General features: G+C 43.0%; 1 long non-coding RNA gene across 1 annotated transcript; it reads right to left on the minus strand.

Annotated features, from left to right (window-relative positions):
* Window positions 1–10,814: 10,814 nt before the first annotated feature.
* Window positions 10,815–15,961, minus strand: LOC134295837 (uncharacterized). The gene is made up of 4 exons (XR_010002431.1): window positions 15,286–15,961; window positions 14,626–14,664; window positions 14,133–14,162; window positions 10,815–11,231 (listed from the first exon to the last, which is right to left on the minus strand). It is a non-coding gene; the product is annotated as an uncharacterized LOC134295837 (long non-coding RNA).

Consider the following 15,961-nt stretch of genomic DNA (forward strand, 5'->3'; position numbering starts at 1 on the left):
GATATTAAAAAGCATGGGGGACAGAATGGAACTTTGCGGGACCGCACAGGTCAAAGTCCAGGGGTCCGAGCAGATATCCCCCAGCTTCACCATCTGGGATCGGCCCTCCAGGAAGGACTGGAGCCACTGCAGAACAGTACCCCCAAGGCCCATCCCGGAGAGCCGTCCTAGAAGGATACCATGGTCGATGGTATCGAAAGCCGCTGAGATGTCTAAGAGAACCAACAGGGACACACTCCCCCTGTCGAGCTCTCTACGGAGGTCATCCACCAAGGTGACCAAGCTTTCTCAGTGCCATGACCAGGCCTGAAGCCAGACTGGAATGGGTCGAGATAATCGGTGTCATTCAAGAATCCCTGGAGTTGAGAGGAAAATGGAAAGAAAAAGGAAGAGGGTCACGATGGATGGATATTATCCTCTTTTTTTAATAATAATTTTTATTGAGGATAAAATATAGTCTCTTTTCCATAAAAAGTGGGGGGACATTGTTATGATTGAGCCTCGTGGCTCTGTTTCTGACAGGCGTGGGCGTAAGACTCCTCGAGAGTCGGATACTCTCGAGGAGCGAGAGAGAAAAAGACTGCGAGACATATTTGCAGCACCCTCTGACGAAGAGTCTTTCGAAGGTTTCACGGAGAGAATGGAGGAAGGGCTGGTTAGCTCAGAGGAGGATGAGATGGATTGGACTCGGGTAAGGGAGGAATTGGGGGCCACTGGCCATGATGGGGCAGAAGATGAATGGGGACCTTCAGGATTAGACCCATGGCGTAGCTGGAGGGATGGGACGGGATCCACAGCTGGAGATGCTGTTGGGCGTAGTCAGAGGTGTTCCAGCTCTGACGAGGAAAGTGATGAGGAAACGCCCGGGTTAAGGAGGACAGCTGACAGTGATGAAGATTTGTAACTGGCATAAAATGGGGCTTGGGAGCAATTGCAAATTGCGTCGGGCAAGGTAATCTGGGCAAACGCTTGGGATCCGTGTGTGTGTGTGGGACGCTTCCCTGAAGACTTGTGTGCTTTCCTGTGCTGAGACGTAAGTTGATTGGAATCCAAGGTCAGACGGCGGGAGGGATTGTGTGGGCATTTGTTTGTGCAAACCTGTGCTTACTCTTATTAGCTTGACCTTCCGTCGTCTTTCTGACGGACGCCATCTCCTGCTTTGAGAACCCGGACTGAACTGACCACGGCTTGTCTTCCCCCCTTCTTGGACTTGGAAAAACTACAAACGTCTGGCTTTGATCTACGGAACGGAACTGGTCTACTCTACTTCTACAATCCTTGGCTGCGTCTGCTCGTGTTGGAGATCCTGTCTGCTGTGTGTGTGTGTGGGAGCGACGCAAGTTACTCTAAGCACAGTGTTGGCAGCAGAGAGGAATCTGCTGCCAATTAGTTGCATTCTTTGTATCTTTTGTTCCTTGGCTTTCGTTCTGTTAATACCTTGGCTGAAGCAAGCAGTTTTGTTTTACCCGGATTAAACTCCGGTTTAATCCGGTTTATCTTTTGAACATTTACTTTTGTCCCTTTTTGCTCCTAAAGGCAAAACACTGCCTGGCCCTTGTGTTTTTACGGGCATTTTTGAGTTCTGTAAACTAATAAACTCTGTTACTTTGAATCTTGTGGCGTTCTGTCCTTGACAGATTGCCCGACGCCCATAAAAAGTTTATTGCAGCAATAAACCCGTCAGGAAGACGATGGATGAGTTAAGAGCCAAAGTAGACCTATTGCAAACGGCCTTTACCGCAAGCCAAACAGCTTTTGCTGTGAAAGGACATGTTTTGACTCCTGAACGCTTTGACGGGACCAGGTGCAAATTGCCAACCTTTTTGGCACAAGTGGAGCTTTATTTTTCCCAGCTCAGTGCTCATGCTTTTCCTACTGACACTAGCAAGGTGGCTTTTATTTTGAGTTTGTTGACCGGTCCCGCAGGACAATGGGCCACTAATTTAATTTTGGGAAACGACCCAGTCAAAGACAATTTGAATAATTTCAAAAAGTTGTTAACTGATACTTTTGGGGATCCTCTCCGCACGGAGAACGCTGGGTGGGCTCTGTATCGGTTGAAACAGGGAAAGGGGACTGTTTTGGATTACTTAAATAAGTTTAACCTGTATCGCCACCAGCTGGATTGGGGAGAAAATGCATTCATGCTTTTATTTACTGCCGGGTTAAGTGATATGCTCCAGGATGAATTAGCACGCTTGGAGCCGGCTGAAAGCTGGGACGCCTTAGTAGCTAAGGTGCTACGTTTAGACGCAAGGTTCGAGGCTCGTAAACACTCAAAAGCAATGTGTGCGCCACCCATGCATGTAACCAGGGCACCTGTGGTGATGGGGGAAGAGCCCATGGAGCTTGGGGTCTTTAAAAAGCTGTCTACAGAGGAAAAGAGCCGTAGGAGGCAGCTGGGCTTGTGTTTGTACTGTGGGAATGCTGGGCATTTTGCCAAAAATTGTAATGTGAAACCTTCCCAGATTTCGGGAAAAGGCCAGCCCTAGTGCGACGTGAGTCCAACGCACTAGGGCTCCTCAAGCAGTCAACTGAGGGGAGGAAGCATGTTTTCGTACCCATTACTTTATCTGTTGGGGGAAGGGAACTTGTTTCTACTCTGGCACTGCTGGACTCAGGAGCTACGGTCTCCTATGTAGACATTGAGTTTGCGAAGAAGCATGGCATTCCTAGAGTGCGCAAGGCATGCGACGTATGGGTGGAGGGAGCAGATGGGAGACTGCTGGAGACTGGGGTGGTTAACCAGGAAACCTCAGCAGTAACGTGGGAGGTGCAGGGAGTAACGGGAACGTTTGTGTGGGATATTACGAGCTTGCCTAGATATGATGTGATCCTGGGGATGGATTGGCTAGCTGTAGTAAACCCACAAGTGGATTGGGCAACACGTAAAGTGATCTTAAAGAGGCAGGATTGTTGCACTCTAAACGTTACTCATGCTGATATGGAGGGAGTGCCCGCTGAGTATGGGGAGTTCTCTGATGTATTTTGTAAAAGAGAAGCGGACAAATTACCACCGCACAGGCCATATGATTGCGCCATCAAGTTGGCAGAAGGTGCGAAACTGCCAGCAGGGAGGCTGTATGCTTTGACTGTACCGGAAAGGCAAGCTTTGCGGGAGTTTTTAGATGAAAATTTAGCCAAGGGGTTTATTCGCCCATCTAGTTCTCCAACTGCGGCACCAGTATTCTTTGTAGCCAAAAAGACTGGGGAACTTAGGCTGGTCTGCGACTATCGGATCCTAAACAAATACACCATTCGGGATAGGTACCCGCTCCCTTTAATCTCGGAACTGTTATCAAGGGTGCAAGGGGCTAAGGTCTTTACCAAGCTTGACCTGCGGGGGGCCTATAACTTAATCCGTATACGGGAAGGGGATGAATGGAAGACGGCATTTAACACGTGTTTCGGATGCCACGAGTTCCGAGTCATGCCTTTTGGGCTTTGCAATGCTCCTGCGGTCTTCCAGAGGTTCATGAACGATGTGTTCAGGGACCTAATTGACCAATTTTTAGTGATTTATTTGGATGATATCTTGATTTTTTCTAAGGACGAGAAAGAACATCGTCAACATGTCAAGCAGGTTCTGCACCGACTGCGGGCTAATGGGCTTTTCGCCAAGGCTTCCAAATGCGTCTTTCATGTGCCTGAAGTGGAGTTCCTAGGTCATGTAGTGTCAGGTAGGGAACTTAAAATGGACCCACATAAGGTTGACGCCGTCAACTCATGGCAGGAGCTGAAGACTAAGAAGGATGTACAAAGGTTCTTAGGTTTTGCTAATTACTACCGGGAGTTTATTCCGAATTTTGCAAAGCTCACGGTACCTTTGACGCAGCTTCTGCGCAAGAAACAGCCATTTGTGTGGGGGCGGGAAGCTCACGAGGCGTTTCTACAACTTAAGTCTAGTTTTCAGTCGGACAACATACTAACCCATCCTGATGTTGACAAACCGTTCGTGGTAGAAGCGGACGCTTCTAGCTACGCGTTGGGGGCTGTATTGTCTCAGAAGGATTCCTCAGGGACCTTGCGTCCCTGTGGATTTTACTCGCGGCAACTAACACCCTTCGAGCAGAACTATACCATATGGGAGAAGGAGTTGTTGGCGATTAAGGTGGCGTTTGAGGTGTGGCGGCACTGGCTTGAAGGGGCACGGCACCAGATCGTGGTCAGATCTGATCACAAGAACTTAGAGCACTTGCAAACAGCAAAGAAGTTAAACCAGCGTCAAATCCGATGGGCTTTGTTTTTCTCCAGGTTTAACTTCAAGGTGCAGTTCGTAGAGGGGAAGGCAAACTTGCGGGCCGATGCTTTATCCCGCAAGCCGGAGTTTAAGACCAATGAGCAGGTTGTATGTCAGACCATCTTGCCTACTGCCTCTCTGTGTGTTGTAGATAATGAGCTCGGGTTACATGACCAGATCCTTGAGGCTCAGAGGGATGATGTGTGGACACAGGAGCAACTGATGCTGCTCTCAGCAGGTAACCGTACCATACTGCCGCATCTACAAGATCAAGACGGAGTATTGGTACGCAGGGGGCAGGTCTACGTACCAGTGGGGGCCCTCAGGTTAGAGGTAATTAGAGCCCACCATGACGAACCCATGGCTGGGCACTTTGGCAGATTCAAGACCGTGCAGCTCATTACCAGGAGCTATTGGTGGCCAAAAATGCGGCAAGACATTCTGCGCTTTTGTGACAGCTGCGCCGTTTGTCAGCAGAGTAAGACGCCTGTTGGGCGCCCTAGAGGGTTGTTGTCGTCTTTACCTGTTCCGGACAGGCCATGGCAAATCATTTCCATGGATTTTATTTCAGATTTGCCTAAGTCTGGGGGTTATACTTGTATTTGGGTGGTGGTGGATTTATTTAGTAAACTGGCTCATTTTATTCCTTGTTCAACCATTCCGGCGGCCCCTACGTTGGCCTTACTATTTACTAAGCACATTTATCGTTTGCACGGAGCACCCGAGGTGATTATTTCAGATAGGGCTCCGCAATTTGTGTCACGCTTTTGGAAACATTTCCATGAGTGCTTGGGGACTAAGTTAAACGTTTCTTCAGCCTTTCATCCGCAAACGGATGGACAGTCGGAACGGGTTAATGGGCTCTTAGAGCAATATCTGCGTTGTTTTTGTTTAGATCAACCCACGGCTTGGGTGAAGTGGTTACCGGTGGCGGAATTTGCTTACAACAATGCGGTGCACACGTCTAGTCAGCATACGCCATTTGAGCTAACTTATGGTTTTCACCCACGGGGAGGTGTGGCGCCGTCGACCAATGTGGTCTCTTCGGACCCTGTGTACCGCTCTACGGAAATGGCTGCATTGCATGATGTTGCCCGTCGCTTACTGTTGGAAGCTAAGGCAACGCAGAAGACTCAGGCTGACCGCCACAGGCAGGCAGGGGAGGAATTGGAAGAAGGGGATTTGGTGTGGTTATCTTCCAAACATATTAAACAGGCTGGGGGAAAGTTTGCGCCTCGGTATTTGGGTCCCTTTCCTATCGTTAAAAAGATTTCTTCTGTTGCGTTTCGTTTGCGTTTACCGTCTAGTTTAAAGGTCCATCCAGTCTTTCATCGCTCGCTGTTGAAACTTGATACCTCTAGTCGTCGTGGTGCTATAGCGGAGGGTATCACTGCCACTTCTCCGCCATCGGGGGAGGAGGCCTTTGTGAGAGGGGATAGTGTTATGATTGAGCCTCGTGGCTCTGTTTCTGACAGGCGTGGGCGTAAGACTCCTCGAGAGTCGGATACTCTCGAGGAGCGAGAGAGAAAAAGACTGCGAGACATATTTGCAGCACCCTCTGACGAAGAGTCTTTCGAAGGTTTCACGGAGAGAATGGAGGAAGGGCTGGTTAGCTCAGAGGAGGATGAGATGGATTGGACTCGGGTAAGGGAGGAATTGGGGGCCACTGGCCATGATGGGGCAGAAGATGAATGGGGACCTTCAGGATTAGACCCATGGCGTAGCTGGAGGGATGGGACGGGATCCACAGCTGGAGATGCTGTTGGGCGTAGTCAGAGGTGTTCCAGCTCTGACGAGGAAAGTGATGAGGAAACGCCCGGGTTAAGGAGGACAGCTGACAGTGATGAAGATTTGTAACTGGCATAAAATGGGGCTTGGGAGCAATTGCAAATTGCGTCGGGCAAGGTAATCTGGGCAAACGCTTGGGATCCGTGTGTGTGTGTGGGACGCTTCCCTGAAGACTTGTGTGCTTTCCTGTGCTGAGACGTAAGTTGATTGGAATCCAAGGTCAGACGGCGGGAGGGATTGTGTGGGCATTTGTTTGTGCAAACCTGTGCTTACTCTTATTAGCTTGACCTTCCGTCGTCTTTCTGACGGACGCCATCTCCTGCTTTGAGAACCCGGACTGAACTGACCACGGCTTGTCTTCCCCCCTTCTTGGACTTGGAAAAACTACAAACGTCTGGCTTTGATCTACGGAACGGAACTGGTCTACTCTACTTCTACAATCCTTGGCTGCGTCTGCTCGTGTTGGAGATCCTGTCTGCTGTGTGTGTGTGTGGGAGCGACGCAAGTTACTCTAAGCACAGTGTTGGCAGCAGAGAGGAATCTGCTGCCAATTAGTTGCATTCTTTGTATCTTTTGTTCCTTGGCTTTCGTTCTGTTAATACCTTGGCTGAAGCAAGCAGTTTTGTTTTACCCGGATTAAACTCCGGTTTAATCCGGTTTATCTTTTGAACATTTACTTTTGTCCCTTTTTGCTCCTAAAGGCAAAACACTGCCTGGCCCTTGTGTTTTTACGGGCATTTTTGAGTTCTGTAAACTAATAAACTCTGTTACTTTGAATCTTGTGGCGTTCTGTCCTTGACAGACATTGAGGGTATAGGAAAGTGGGAAAGTATAGAGAAAAATAACAAAAGAAAAAAGAAAAAAAGAAGTTAAATATGTCCTTCCATTCTTCTTCATGGTAGTCATTTCTCTCTCTCTCCTTTTTCCTTACCTAATATGCTTAATCTTTCTATATCCTATAGCGGTAGTGATTTATTCAGTCCTGTTTGATTTTAAACGTAACTGTTTGTACTGTTTCTTTACATTAATTCTTCAAGCAGTCCATTTGATTTTGTTATCTTTCAGCCATTTAATAAAGGGGGTCCAATCTGTCTCTTTTATGTTCCTTCCTTGTGATCTTGATAATAGTACCGTTAAATAGTCCATGTTCATAACGTCTATTACTTTTCCTATCCATTCTTCTTTTTCTGGGATAGTGTTTATTCTCCATGATCTGGCATACACAATTCTTGCCACTGTGGAAAGGTATATAAAGAGTTTGTATTTGTTTCCCATTCCAAATTAGTTATTCCAAGTAGAAAGTATTCCGGCTTCAAAGGTATCTTGTGTTTTAAGATCTTTTGTGTTAATTCATGAATTCTTGTCCAGTACAGTTTTGCATTTTCACAATTCCACCATAGATGAAAAAAGGTCCCTTCATACTTGCCACATTTCCAGCATTTATAATTCGTATTTTTTGAGATTTTGGCTATCTTTTGAGGGGGCATATACCATTGGTGCATCATTTTCAGCCAGTTTTCTTTCAATTCATATGCATATGTATAGTTTATTTTCTTGTTCCACATAGTTTTCCATTCATTTAAGCTTATTGATCTTCCAATATTTTTTGTCCATTTTATCATACATTCTTTCACTATTTCTTTTTCTGTGCTCCACTCAAGGAGTATTTTGTGTGTTTTTGTTATTATCTTTTTCCTGCTGAAAATTATTTTGTCCCATATGGAGTTTTTTTTCCCCATAAAGCCAATTCTTCTGTCTTCTTTAAAGTGATCTTGTATTTGTTTATACTGGAACCAGGAGATTTTATCAAATTTAGTTTTTAACTTCTCTAGACTTTTTAATTCATAATTTGAAGTGACTGGCTTGACTTTGAAGGAGCCGGGGATGGCAACGGCCGACGGGGCTGGAGTGGGCTGGTCTATGAGGTCACAAACAGTTGGAAGAGACTGAACAAATAAATAACAACAAATAAATAACAACAAATGCAAATATGGGTCTCAAAAGGGTTATAACCATGTATTTGAAATGATATTTTTAATAGTAACCTGAGATGTATAATTCTGAGGCCCAGAACAAAACTCCTTTATTTAAGACATTTTGAAATAGAACAATAAGTTCTGGGTTTAATGGACAAACATTTCCTCTTCATTTCCTCCTCCAAGATTAGTCTGGTGAAAGGTGAATGAATCCCCTCCAAATGTGTAGTTTCCAGACGGACTACTGGAAATGAAATCTATTGTGGACTATCGGTAACGTGATTTTTTGACATTACGAAAATAGATATAATGTAAAAAATATGTAATGAAGTTAATATTTTGGCTTTGAAATCTGTATTTATCTTTTAGAAGGGGAGTCCACTTTTTGACAAAAAATACATGGAAATCTGAGGATAAGAAACAGAGTGGCAATGTAAGTGATTAATGCGTAGGGGTTGATAAAGTTTATTGTAAAGAAAGGGCAGGAAACGTCTTTCAGGCTGACAATTCAACCCTCAACCAGACTCCTAACCAGAACAATCTGCAGCTGTTTTGACAGCCATTCTGCACCCTTTGGGCTCAAGCAGCTTCGATTGCCACAACTGTCACCAGCTGTGACACAGGGGCAGGATATTTCAAGCCCGCTTCATTTGATTTTTGATAGATTCCCTGAACAGAATATTATTGATACCCATGTCAGAGTTGTTCTCCAGTGACTTTGGGAGCACCCGCTCTATATCTAGCTAGGAAAACATGCATTCAACATCCCTGCTATGAAAACATTGGCTCCCGAAGGGAGATTCATTCAGGCAAAGTTGAACTAGTACTTTCTTGACATCTTTTAAAAAAAAAAACCATGAGGGAATTTCAACCATTTCTGAGGGTTGCCAATTACGGTGACACCTCATCTCAGTCTCGCAAAGCTTACTTCTTTAGCTGATCTCCTTCAGTGCAAATCTCCTATTTTTCTGAGCTGCATCCATTCAACAAGCCTTTGAAAATTCAAGGAACTGTTTTCATTGGAATCAATTTCACCACATTCAGACTCCCATACTCCCTTCATTGTAGAAACCAATGACTCTGAAATGGTATGGGGGCAGTTCTTTTACAACCCATGACTCACCTTCTTCACTGTGCGGTGCCTATTACTCAAGAAAGCTGACACCAATGAAACAGAACTACACAATTTGGACAAATGCCTCCTGATAATCAAAATTGCATTTCAGGTATTAAGACACCCACTAGAGGTGGCCATACACCCAACTGAAGTTTACACAAAACATCACAACCTCAAATATTTCCAAATGGTCTGGAAGACCATTACACAATCCACCCCTTCCTCATGATTCTGACATAACTAGCACTTTGGCCCAGGTTTCTCCTGATTTTATCTAAGATTTTATCTTTTGTTCTGATATGTGATTTTTTATGACTTGTTTTTATTGTTTTTAATCTATTTTATGGTGTTATTTCATTGTTGTTGACTGGGCTTGGCCCCATGTAAGTCGCCCCGAGTCCCTTCGGGGAGATGAGGCGGGGTACAAAAATAAAATTATTATAAAAATTATAAAAATGAATTAGAGCAATGGTTCTCAAAGTGTGCTCTGCAGAGATCTTAGGGCCTTGCGAAGCATATTGAGGGGCTCCATGGTTGTTGTTTCTTCCTCCTCCCCCTCCAAACTTTCCCTCCTATTTCCTGCTTTCTCTCACCCTTATCTCCAAAAGTCTTTTTTCTCACTTCCCTCACCACCAAAAGCCTTTTTTCCCTGCATTTCTCACTGTCCAGATCCTTTCCTCTTCGCCTTGCTTGCTTGCTATTTCCCTCCCACTGCTCAGATGATATTTTAATTGTTCTTTTCCTGCATGACAGAAGGGAGTTGGACTGAATGCCCTCTGTGGTCTTCTACTGAAATGCTATTAACACCTTATCAAGGAGCCCTCGATGTCACAATGGGTTAAACCCTTGTGCCAGCAGGACTGATGACTTGAAGGTTGGGTTGCTGACCTGAAGGTTGCCAGTTTGAATCCAACCTGGGGAGCGTGTGGATGAGCTCCCTCTATCAGCTCCAGCTTCATGCGGGGACATGAGAGTTACCATAAGGATGGTAAAAACATAAAAACATCCAGGTGTCCTCTGGGCAACGTCCTTGCAGACAGCCAGTTCTCTCACACCAGAAGCGACTTGCAGTTTCTCACGTCGCTCCTGACACAAAAAAGAAAACACCTTATCACATTGACAAATTTCCCAGTCGTAGAGCACTTCCGCCTCTTTTCAAGCATGGAGAGGCACAAAGCTCATCACATGAGTTAAACTTCTTCCGGTTGTCATGCATAGCACTCTGTGGTTGAAAAGAAGCAGAAGTGTCCTGAAAGGAGGGAACTCCCACAATCTGACCTCATCACATTGAGAAATTTCACACTGCGAGGACACTTCAGCCTCTTTTCAAGCATGGAGAGGCATGAAGCTCATCACATGTTTCAGGGTTCAAAAGAGGGAGAAATGTTCTGAAAGGAGGGAAATCTGAACACAGGCCAGCAATGAGGACTACAAATTTGTGCAGGATAGTTCCAACAGGACTCATGTTGAGCCCTGGAGATTGCTACAACATGCAAAATGGAAAGTGATGTTAAGGGTGGCCATTCAGTAGTGCCAACCCAGATTCGCCACCACTGGACATTCAGAACTCTCTCTTTGTTGTTAAAAGTGCATCTGATTTTTAGACCCAAGGTGTAGATAGTGTTTCTTTTAACTTGCTTCAAGTATCAGCATTTTCAGTCAAAGTAATTGTAAAATTCAGATAGAGTTTTGTAATCTACAGTAGTGAAAATAACCTCAAGGAAAAGGATATAAAGGTATCAGCTTAACTGAATGAAACTTTATATGCACTCCTTAATATCAGGTTTTCAAACAATGCTCCTCATTATGTTGAGGATTAGGATGATTTTACAAAAAAGCTAAGGTATATGTTGCAGTATGATCGTGAACTGCATTGAACTTTTGAGTGTCAGGAAAATCAAAACACAGGCCACATTTCTTCAGGATGGGTTGACAACTTTATTTTATTCTGTTCAGGATGCCAACATAAATGCTCAACAGAATGAAAATTATACAGTCTCTTCAGTGACAGCTGCTCAGCCTAATATGTACAGTAATTCACTCACAAGCTGAGGCAGATGATCTCCTGGACTATAATAAGAGCCACCGCCTAATAGCTTTTCTTCATAGCCTGTAACAGAAAAGAGCGCAGAACTGAAATCACCACAGAAGCATCTTCATTCCATCCCAAGTATATATTTCTCAGGGAGCACATATCAGTATGTCTAAAAATAGCAATAATTTCCAGTTTATCATTTACAACTTTTCAAGGTTTCCGGGGCTGAACAAAGATTTAATTTTGGACCCCAATGTCTAGATTCATGAGTTAAATATTAATGAATTTCAAGTTATATTGTGTCACATTGCTGAGTGAATAAGACTTACTTGGCTGTTCAAGGATGTTAAGTTTTGAAAGGAAAAGATATTAAATAGGTAACAATAGATAAGAAATCAAGGGTGAATTTGTGGAACTGGTTAAATGGTGTGAAATACGTGAAGTTTATTTAACCCAACCTCCTGTTGCTTTCCAGCTTTTTAAAAAATGACTTTTTAGAGTAAGTAGTGACCTGGAGATTTTTCAGCATTATACATTTGATATACTGTATTCAATTGTGATGTTAAATATTGCTTATATTACCAGCATTATACTCAGTCTAAAACTAAACATTAAGCTCCCCATCCATTTCCCAATAATAAAAAAGGGGGGGGGACACTAAAGGTGACTTCCTATCTCTTTACTTAAATATTTATGATGCAAATATTGTCATCTGCCTAACGTCTTATCTTAAAGACTTCTCTAATTGCACTTTGGCTTTTAAAATATATTCAATTCTGTATCTTTCACCAATATTCTTTTGTTTTATTAATATGTCCACCACATATGATAGAAAGTCTCCGTCTTTTTCATATTTCCAAAATAAATTGTTAGTATAATCAACAATTTTGCTGGAGTCAAATACCATTGGTGCATCATTCTGTAAAAATTCTCTTCGAGGTCTAAATTTATGCAGTCCTCCTGTTGCAACAACTCCATTGGCTGTCAGCTTGTTGGGAGCAGCTCAATTTGCTGATGTTGACCAATAAATCCCTACACTGCATCCTCTAGTTGTGACCTTAGGACCAATACTTGAATGGACAGTATTAACTAAAACAGCAATTTTAGCAAAAAATAAAATAAAATACAAAATGCTGCTTTCATTTTAGAGCAGTGGTTCTCAATCTGTGGTTCCCCAAATGTTTTGGCCTTCAACTCCCAGAAATCCTAACAGCTGGTAAACTGGCTGGGATTTCTGGGAGTTGTAGGCCAAAACACCTTGGGACCCACAGGTTGAGAACCACTGTTAGAGGAAAATGAAAACTAGATCACTCCCAACATCAAGGAGTTTTGGCCATGTTCCTATCTAAATGTCAGAGGGAAATTCTGGGGACACATCTACACAGACCCATTATTCCAAAGGGTGAGGGCAAAGCTCTGCAGTAGTTACAAAGCATAAGGAGCTGATGCAGTTAATATGAACCAAAGCTGCTTAATGTGGCCTTGTCAACTGCATTAACAAAAAACATTAGCTGTACAAATTCTCCCTGAAATCCAGAGCAGAGCTTCCAGTTGGGGCTGGCAGTTGGGCCAGTTCCAAGACAGCCATTCTGTATTCCCTAGACTCGGGCAGCCAAGGGAATTGGGATGCCACTTGCAATTACGGCCAATGAACGCAGCGTGGGTAGTGCCTTGTAAGTCAACTTGAGTCCCTTTGAGGAGATAATGGCAGGATACAAATAAAGATTATTATTATTATTGTTGACACAACAACATTATATGACACAGCAAACAAGATAGATATGCTGGATTTTGTATCACAAAATCACAAGTCAAACACTTCCCAAGCGTCTAGGACTGTGTGATGAATTTTTGGATGATGCGCGCAGATCCCAGTAGGGTGGCCTTTTGCAGTTGGCAATGGTAATTTTGTCAATGTCTATTGTTTCCAAATGCCGGCTGAGATCTTTTAGCATGGCACCCTATTATTATTATTATTATTATTATTATTATTATTATTATTATTATTATTATTATTATCCATTGCTCATCATTTGCAGTAATGTTGGCTGGGGTGCAAAGACAATCTGAGAAGGAAGGGCAGAAAGGACAGAGCAATTCTTCCTAACACTCCCCCCCCCCCAAAAAAAAAAGAAAAAAAGAATGTCACTCCAGGCAACAAGCAACCAACCACATCACACCCTCTGGCCATCACTACAATGAGAACGGGAGTGGGACAGTAATGGTGGCTGTCTGGCAGTGCAAAACTGGGTTCAGTGCCACTGGCTCCTCAGCAGCTGGGAAACTGGTGATCAAACCATCTTGAGCCAATCTGAAATTCAACAGTCCAGATTGGCCCCAGATAAAGGGTCTGGGTTGATTTGATCTGGGATGCAAGAGAATTTTCCATCAAAGATTCTCTCAAGCCAGAGCTGGGGCAGAATGAGATTCTTAGTGTTAGTAAAGTACAGAAAACTGTTATTTAATTGTTGTTGTGTTTCCTTTCTCAGAACAGAGAGTTGTTTTTCTGGGAACCTTCATGTACCTTTTGCCATCTGTTACCCAATCTCGAATATTATGCACTCTGACTTACATAGTCACCATTCTCTACTTCATAAAATAAAGTAAGTTGTTGTATGCAGTACTGTGATGATTTAATCCATCAACCCATTTATTAAATTCATCTCAGGTATATAAGAGGAACAGTATTCTATGCAGTCATGCCGGCCACATGACCTTGGAGGTGTCTACAGACAACGCCGGCTCTTCGACTTAGAAATGGAGATGAGCACCAAGCCCCAGAGTCAGACATGACTGGACTTAACATCAGGGGAAACCTTTACCTTTACCTATATAAGAAGACCAACATGAAGAATATTGCACACAGAAGTTGGCTGATTATTCAGGTTTACAAACTTCATGGTTTTATGCTTTGTTTGGTTATAATATTCCACCTATAAATATTCTTAGCTTGTGCCTGAGTTTTAGAAGGCTTACCTTGAGCATCGCCCAGGCTTCTTTCAGCAGCTTCCAGGGAGAAGAAGGAGAAAATGTAGGGGTAAAGAATAATGTTAAGTGCATGAAATCCTCATATCAATTAAGCCAATAACAAAATCTATCAAAATTTCCCTTATCAGACTCAGTTCTGCAGACCACTTGTGGGTCACATCAAATTGTAGAAATGAAAGACAAGGACTCTTATGCTATAGTCATCCATGGGTATTGTCACCTACACACTTGTGAAACTATTTATCCGCATTCTTGTCCACATGGAAGGTTTTTTCCAAATAAAAAAACAAAACAAAATACCAATTAACTTCCTGCATTTTACTATCAGATTATTTTTAATTTTATTCTCAGCCTCACTCTGAGGCCATTGGGGGAAAGGGTGGAAAAATGAGGTATTATACAAAATCAATTGTCAACAGATCTGTTTCTTTGTCCTGTCTTGAAAATCTGTGTTTATTTCATCTTGCTTTCAAATACTTACAAGCATCAGGTTGAGAGATTTCATCTGAAGATGTTGCATCTGAATAAAAAGATTGAAAGGAGTGTAAAATTACAATCTAGTCATTTGGTCTTTTACCACCTTTTGTATTAACAGCATGATAATGGCAATATTTCTGTGACAAGATTAATGAATTGGTCTTGTTGAACATCTAAAAAGATGTCATTGTTAGCCATATTCAAGCATCTCTGAAAGATAGGTAGCAAACAGGATGTGTTTTCTTTCCAGCAGACATGTGTGCATATGATGTCTGGAAAGGAATATCAGTATGTGAATGCCTGGTTGGCTGAGTAAGATCTTTATCTTGACCTAAGTCATTGAACAATGGGATTGTATTCACACTTGGTCAAATTAAAGTACTAGAAGATTTTCTTTAGCTTTAATGAGATGGTGACAAGAGGAAATAGGTGCTGACCTACTAAAACTGGGGAAGGAAAATTGATTGAATTACTCAATCAAAGACCCATCCTATAAACAATGAATGTGTAATGTATTACTATGGAAATATTGTGTTAGCTTCCTAGAAGTGAACCTAACACCATCTTGAGAGAACATGATGAAATGGCCATAGTTATGTTCAATTATCAACAACAACAAAATCAATTGTCTTCTCCCTACCTCAAAAGAAAGAGTGAAGCTTACCTCCAGACACCAAGATGCAGGCAATAGCTGCAAACACAAAGAGGAAACAGATCTTCATTGTCCTGGGATTCAGAAGCTTCCTAGAACTCTAAACTCTATTCAGGAGACTATCTATTGAAGCAAAGACCTGCTTGCTTCCTTTATAAAGGGGACAAAGCCTAGCTTGAGGGACTGGCACATTGTAGTCCTTAGGTAAAGAGTGAAATTAATTAAGTCATAAGGAATTAACATTTAGAAGATAAACAATGGGGCAAATGAATTTGAGATTCAGTGCCAAATCTCCCTGTACCTAAAGGTCAAGTGTATAGGCATGGGAAGGAATCTCAGCCATTCTGAGTTGATTGAGTCCTTCCAAGGAGTCCTTTATTTTAACTCCCCTGTATGAATGACTGAAGCGATGAAACATGTGATGCATGCTACATTTCTTTGAACTTCATTTCCTATAATGCTCAACCTGCATGGCGGGCAATAATTAATGAATGGAATTATTTCACTTTTTTACTTCCATGGTCTAGACACACACACACACACACCACCTTCCTACAGCATTACTTCTGTTTTTACCAGGTTGGATATTCCGTTTGTTTTGGGTGAAGACAGAGCCACAGTAGTTGCTGAGCAGTTCTGCCCATATATACTCGAGTATAAGCCGACCCGAATATAAGCCGAGGGACCT

This window comes from Anolis carolinensis, chromosome 2 (assembly GCF_035594765.1).
Source record: "Anolis carolinensis isolate JA03-04 chromosome 2, rAnoCar3.1.pri, whole genome shotgun sequence".
Classification (NCBI taxonomy): Eukaryota; Metazoa; Chordata; class Lepidosauria; order Squamata; family Dactyloidae; genus Anolis; species Anolis carolinensis.